Source organism: Zea mays, chromosome 3, assembly GCF_902167145.1.
Source record: "Zea mays cultivar B73 chromosome 3, Zm-B73-REFERENCE-NAM-5.0, whole genome shotgun sequence".
NCBI classification, from domain to species: domain Eukaryota; kingdom Viridiplantae; phylum Streptophyta; class Magnoliopsida; order Poales; family Poaceae; genus Zea; species Zea mays.
Window position 1 is genome coordinate 55,525,738 of NC_050098.1, and position 7,378 is coordinate 55,533,115.

Below are 7,378 nucleotides of genomic sequence, written 5' to 3' on the forward strand. Positions count from 1 at the left end.
AGCCCCAAAAGTAAAGCTTCGTATTCAGCAATATTATTTGTACAACTGAAGTCAAGCCTTGCTGCATAGCATGTTCTCACTTTAGAAGGTGCAACCAGGACAGCAGCCGCACCTGCACCGAAGGTTCCCCAGGAACCATCGCAGAACACTGTCCAAGCTTTGGCATCTTTATTTACTTCTTCTTCCTGAGCCCCTGGCATCCAATCAGCAATGAAGTCTGCTAACGCCTGGGACTGAATTGAGGATCTATGCACATAGTCAATACTGAATTCGTTAAGCTCTGCAGCCAACTTTCCAATCCTTCCAGTAGCTTCTCTGTTCCTCATAATATCCTTCAGGGGCTGTGATGAATGAACAATTATGTGGTATGCTTGAAAATAGTGCCGAAGCTTCCTGGAGGCCATTAACACAACATACAACACCTTCTCCAATTCTGTGTAGTTTTTCTTTGATAAACTTAGAACTTCGGAGACAAAGTATACTGGGGCTTGCTTTTTAATTTGTCCTTCAAGCTTCTCCTGTACAAGCGCTGCACTCACTGCAGAGTGTGAAGCTGCCACATACAATAGTAATGGAGCCCCTGGCGCATGTGGAGTTAATGTTGTTAGATCAATCAAGTATTGCTTCAGCTCTTCGAAGGCTTTCTGTTGAGCTGAGCCCCATTGAAAAACTTCGGCTGACTTTAGTATTTCAAAGAATGGCAAGTTTTTTTTCTGCTGATCTAGATATGAATCTATTCAATGATGCCAGTCTTCCTGTCAGCCGTTGGGCCCCCTTCTTTGTGCTTGGCGGCTCCATCCGAAGTATAGCTTCGATCTTGCTTGGGTTAGCTTCAATCTCCTTCGTTGAAACTAGACAGCCAATGAACTTACCCTTCTTCACTCCAAGGACACATTTTTCTGGATTTAATTTCAGGCCTACTTGCCTGAAATTGGCAAATGTTTCTTGCAGAACAGTAATGTGATTTTCTTGCTTTGTGCTTTTTACTATGATATCATCAACGGATGTTAGCACATTTCTGCCTATCTGGGAATGAAGGACCTTGGCTGTCATTCTGCTGAAGCTTCCTCCAGCATTCTTGAGCCCCTCAGGCATCCAAAGATAGCAATAGGTGCCACTGGGAGTTATGAAGCTAGTATTCGGCTCATCCTCCTTCTTCATCCATATTTGATGATATCCTGAGTAGCAATCCAGCAGACCCATAAGCTCTGAAGAAGATGTTGCATCTACAAGAGAGTCTATTCTTGGTAATGGAAATTCGTCCTTTGGACATGCCTTGTTAAGATCTGTGAAGTCAATACACATTCTCCATTTGCCATTGGCCTTCTTCACCATAACAGTATTGGCTAACCACTCTGGATATTTTACCTCTCTGATGACACCAGCACTGAGAAGCCTTTTTACTTCATTCTGAGCACCTTCAACTTTATCATCAGACATTTTCCAAAGCCTTTGCTTTCTTGGCCTGAAGGATGGGTCGACATTGAGTGAGTGTTCAATGACGTCTCTGTTGACACCACATAGATCATTGACCGAACAAGCAAAAACATCTTTGTTGTTGAATAAAAACCTTATCAAAGTTTTCTCCTGCTCTTCAGATAGTTGAGACCCCAGCAGTACCTTCTGCTCTGCTATGTCTTCACATAGAAGCATGGGTTTCGGCTGATAAGTCGAAGCAGCCTTCTCTCTTCTGTACTTGTACTGTTCATAAGCTTCGGCTCCATCTATATTGTGGTTCGCTTTTGAGTCTGTCCAATTTCCTTCGGCCTTCCTGGCAGCTTCTTGACTTCCATGAATAGCAATGGGCCCTTGTTCCGAAGGTATCTTCATGCATAGATATGCTGGGTGAAGTATTGCTTCAAAAGCATTGAGTGTTCCTCGGCCAATTATTGCATTGTAGGGGTATTCCATGTCGACAATGTCAAAGACAACCTGTTCGGTCCTTGTGTTATGAACAAAGCCGAAGGTTACTAGCATTGTGATTTTACCAAGTGCCACAATCTGTCTTCCTCTGAAGCCGCATAGAGGATGTGTAGCATCGTGAGTCTTGTCTTCTGGCTCTTGCATCTGTCTGAAGGCCTTAGCAAATATGATATCCGCTGCACTGCCTGTATCAACCAGAACATTATAAACCAGAAATCCCTTGATGACACAAGATATGACCATAGCATCATTGTGAGGATAATCTTTGAGCTGAAGATCCTGCTGAGAGAAAGTGATTGGGATGTGAGACCATTTTGATTTGATGAAGGGCCCCTGCACCCCAACATGTTGTACTCCTTCTCTGAGCCTCCTTCTTCTGCTTCTCGTTGGCCGGTTCTGAGCATGAACCGCCTATTATCGGGAGCACCAGCTTCGTAGCCGAAGCAACTTCAGCTTGATTATTGAATGAAGCCATCAGCTCAAAAGTGGAAGTGAGTTCACCAGAGGTGGGCGCCAATGTTGGGGACTTGTTCTCAAGTGCTATGAATTAAGAACAAGGCAACACAAAATGTTAAATGTTAATGTCGTTCGTCCTTCGAAGCATTATTTCCCTTTGGATATAATGATCCTCAGACGAAGGTCATGAAGGACATACCTTCATCATCGCGGTATATGTTAATAAAAGGAGAAGCATATGAAATGTAAAAGATATCATGAACAATTATATGGCATTGTCAATTCATCCTCATTATATTATCATGGAAAAATAGAAACAATATTGAATTACAAATGTACCTTCGGTTTGACAGAATGTAAAAGTACAAGCATGATGCACGAGCAAGTACAAGTCAGTGTGAACAGTACAGGGGTACTGTTCATCTATTTATAGATACAGGACGCAGCCTATGAGAAATTACATTCATGCCCTCTACAAATGATTACAATCATAATATAGGTTATCATGGGCCGATTGGTCATTTCATCTTTAAGTCTGTGCATCTGGAAGCACGCTACGAAGCTCCCTGATTGATAGCTTCGGCTTTGCTTCTGTGTTGATCTTCCGAAGGTGTTTATTCTTATGGGACCTTCGGCGACGAAACAGACCCCCAACAGTTGTTGTTTTAATTATTGTTCATGATAAGATCATCATGTTAATTGGAACATGGAGAACCACCCGAGAAAACAATGCTATCACAAGGGTGGTATGGGACGCCCTTGGCCAAGTAATTAGGAAAGCTAGGGAGAGATTGCCTTACCCGAAAGGGGCAAGTGGGGAGGTGTCGCTGCAGAGTATAGGGAGGTTCTAGGGTCGAACTGCTGCGATGGCAGTTCGAACAAGGGATTCCTATGCTTTCTTCGTCCTGAAACTGTAGTGGGTATTCTTGAACTAGTGGAACTTTGGAAAGGCCTTGTAGTGCTACCTTGCCTCGCTTCCTCAGTAGAGGTGCATGGGGTCTGATCAACCCCGTGGCAAATGGGTAACATGACTTGTGGGTAAAGATGTGCAACCTCTGCAGAGTGTAAAACTGGTATATCAACCGTGTTCACAGTCATGAGTGGCTCGTACACTCACATGATTAACTTATGAAATTAAACTCAATTTGTCATTTACATTGCATTGTGGGTGCTAATAAAATTTTGACCAACTCTAAAAGCAATGCTCAGCTTTAACCATCTCCTTTGGTGAGCCTTATACTTCACATGAGCTCCCACCTTTGGTGAGTTCATGCACATAATTCCCCACAACTTGTTGAGCGATCAATGTATGTGAGCTCACCCTTGCTGTACTCATATTCCCCAGGTCAAGAGCAGGTACCACAGGATGAGCGCATGAAGGATGTCGCGATGAGTTCGGGAGAGGTCTAGGTCGTCCTCTCCCAGTCAACTTTGGGTTACTCGATCGTTGTCTTCGTATGATGTAATTATTTATCTATTTTGTACAGAACTCTATTATATATTAATTATGTGGCATTTGTTTCTATACCATGAGTCATCATATGTGTGAGACTTGATCCTAGCACACATGTGAATTCGTGCCCTGGTTTGGCCCCTGGAATCTAGGTGTGACATGTATTACTTTCATATTAATTTGTGGTACTATAACATTATTAGTTTTATAAGTACATTATATTGGTATGTAGTACATTTGCATTATTACTAGTATGTGGTACTTAGTCTGACTTGATTAATATAATTTTATTCTTTGTTTTATATATAAGTAATATATTGTTTAGTGGCAGCGATGTTATGCTGTCGAAATTTTTTTGGGTCCTGCTAGCTTGTGGGTTTAGGACCTATCCTTGCCTATAGATGTAGGACCGACGATAGCCTTGACGAAGTTGAATAATGTTTTTATGATATGGTTCGGTTTAATAGTCTCAGGCATGGCTAAAGATCGTGCATGGATGTACAATGGCTGGAGTAGGAATGGACGCCATTTTGATGATTGGGTAGCCAAGACCAAAGATTTTATGGACCATGTATTCTCCTTGTCATTAACTAGCACTATCAGATGCCCTTGTAGGCGACACGAAAATAGTATATTCCTTAATAAGGAAAGAGTTAGCCTAGATCTTTGTCAGTTTGAATTTATGCTTGGATACGAGGTGTGGGAACATCATGGTGAGGTAGTACCTAACCCGGATGTAGAAGAGGAGGAGAACAATGATTGGGTTGGCGATGATGCGATGCATGAGATGCTAGATTCACTATGTCCAGAGTTAAACCTAAGTTCCGAAGATCCTGCCACACCATAGGTTTCTAGATTTTTTAAACTACTAAAAGACTCTGAAGAGTCGTTGCATGAACACACAGATGAGTATACTCGTTTTTGTGACCCGGCTCATGGTCATTAAGTGCAAGTATTTTTTTCTCGAACAACTGTTATAATAATATTTTAAAGTTATTAGGAGATGCGCTTCCAAAGCCCAATAGTTGTCTAAAGACATGTACCATTCAAAGACAATTATCAAAGGTCTCGATATGGATTATGAAAAGATTGATGTGTGCAAAAATAGTTGTATGCTTTTTATGAAGGAGCATGTGGGTTTAGGGTTTTATGGTTTTGTGGAAGTTGTTAATGATGAGGGTGACAAGGTGATGACAGATGTTGCACATAAGCCACTTCGCTACTTGGCACTAACTCCTCGAGTGAAACAGTTGTTTCTATCTAAAAAACGCCATGCACATGCGATGGCACAAAGAAGGTGTCCGTGAGAACGATGAGCTAATGGTGCACCCTTTAGATGGGGATGCTTGGAAGACTCTCGACATGTTTTATCCAGACTTTGCAGCTGAACCGAGGAATGTTCGAATTGGCTCGCGATCGATGACTTCACACCTTTTGATCAAATGGCATCATCATACTCATGTTGGCTCGTCTTTGTTATTCCATACAACCTTCCACCTTATCTTTGTATGAAGTATGAATTTATATTTCTTTGCTTAATCATACCTGGCCCGTACCATCTTGGAAAAAAGTCAATGTCATGTTACAACCATTGATTGAAGAGTTGAAGGAGCTTTGGAAAGAGTCGAAGCATACAACGTTTTTAAAAACCAAATATTCAAACTTCGAGTTGCGTATTTGTGGTTGGTGCATGACTTCACAGCATATGCTATTTTTGTCGGTTGGAGTACACATGGTAGATTGACATGTCCATATTGTGGTTCAGATATAGATTGCTTCCGTGTTGCTCATGGTGGAAAGATAACTTACTTCGATTGCCATCGACGTTGGTTGCCCAGGAAACATCCCTTTAGGAGCGATAAGAAAAACTTTATAAACAACACCATGGTCACCAAAGGACCGCCTAAACGTCTGAACGCAACAGAAATATATGCTCAGCTGAACAACCTTGTCCTAAATTAAAAGGGGGACAAGTACCAAGTATTTGTTTTTATTAACTATATTTAATTTTATGGAGCTAATACCTTTAATGTTTTTCTATTGAATAGGATGAGAAGTAGGGAAACTAGGCAAAATGTGAGGGGGGGGTTTCTTAATGCGGCTAGCAGGATAGTCCCTGGTGCACGTTCCCTTTTCCAAGGGAGTTCTTCTAGCCAGAGCAGGTAGGAGGCGTTGCTGAGACACGCTCAGCTAGAGTTGCGTGGTAGATCTATCGCTCTACAAACGAGTACCGATGTAAATGTTTATGTTATTGATCTTATTTGTCATTGACTTATGTATAAATGTGTCTTACATGTCTCTATTTCATGTCTATAGGAAGAGGAGGAGGTGCAGCACCACGGGGAAGAGGTTGTAGCCACCGATGCTGTGGTGTAGGGCCATGAGGAGGAGGAGGAGGTCGCAGGCATAGATGCTGAGGCGGATGACGATACCATCGAGGCTCCTGCCTTTCGACGGAGGGGCACTCGGAAGGGCCACTTTGTCCTACCTCCGTCAGCGCCTGCACAATCAGAAGCTTGGGTACTGATCATCCCGGTTGGTGATAAGTACTCACATTTGGACATTTTTGTTCTTACTTATTTGCTTATTTTGTTGTCCATTATATTTATGATATGATTTTCTTGTTTTTTGCCATGCAGCTGTTGGGATGACATGTCTTTCGACGGCCGAGGTCACCATAGGCAGGTTAATCAAGTCTTAGGTAACCTATGTCGTTTACATAATCCTGGAATTGTGACCGACTCGAAAGGTGTGGTGGTTCCTTGCACTAGCTGGTCGCACTTCACACTAGCTCCACATGCTACATATGGAACAACTCAAGGTGCTGTCAAGCACTACTTTCAGGTAACAGTATTGTTTGAAACTAACATTTTATGATTTGTTTCATACTAACTTTATTTTCGATGTTGGACAGAGATGCTATCGTGTGGAACCTGAGGCTCAGGAGCATGCAGACCGAGTCTTAGAGAAAAATGCGAAGAAGGTGTGCAAGGATGCATTTTCGAATGCTCGTCTATAGGTTGTGAACGCGTACATGAAGCGCCGAGGGCATTCTATCAACAACTTTTGATAATATTCGAATGTCTACTGGATTATGGACCAGTACATGGAGGTAAAAATCTAATCTAGTAGCTCATTCAGATGTGAATGTAATTTTGTGCTAACGCTTAGATGCAGGTAACTCTTCCATGGATGGAATACTGGCCGCAGGATTACAAGGCTTTGTGTGAGATATGGGCTTCGCTAGAGTGGATTGAGAAGTCAAATAGGAATCGACATAGGCAGACGATGATGAGGTCGTAGTCAACCATATCTATGGGGTTGATGGACACATTCGATTGGCAAAGCGAATGATGAGTATGTAGTATTCTATTTTACTCAGAAATGGAATCGGCTTAAACTCATATATTTGCAGGAGGCTCAAACTGGAGTTGTCCTGAGCCCAATTGATGTTTATAGGCGAGGGCATAGAGCGAAAAAACAGTGAAATCCCCGATGAGCTATGTAGTCAAGCGACCGTTGAGCGTATGGTTAGTAGTTATCAGG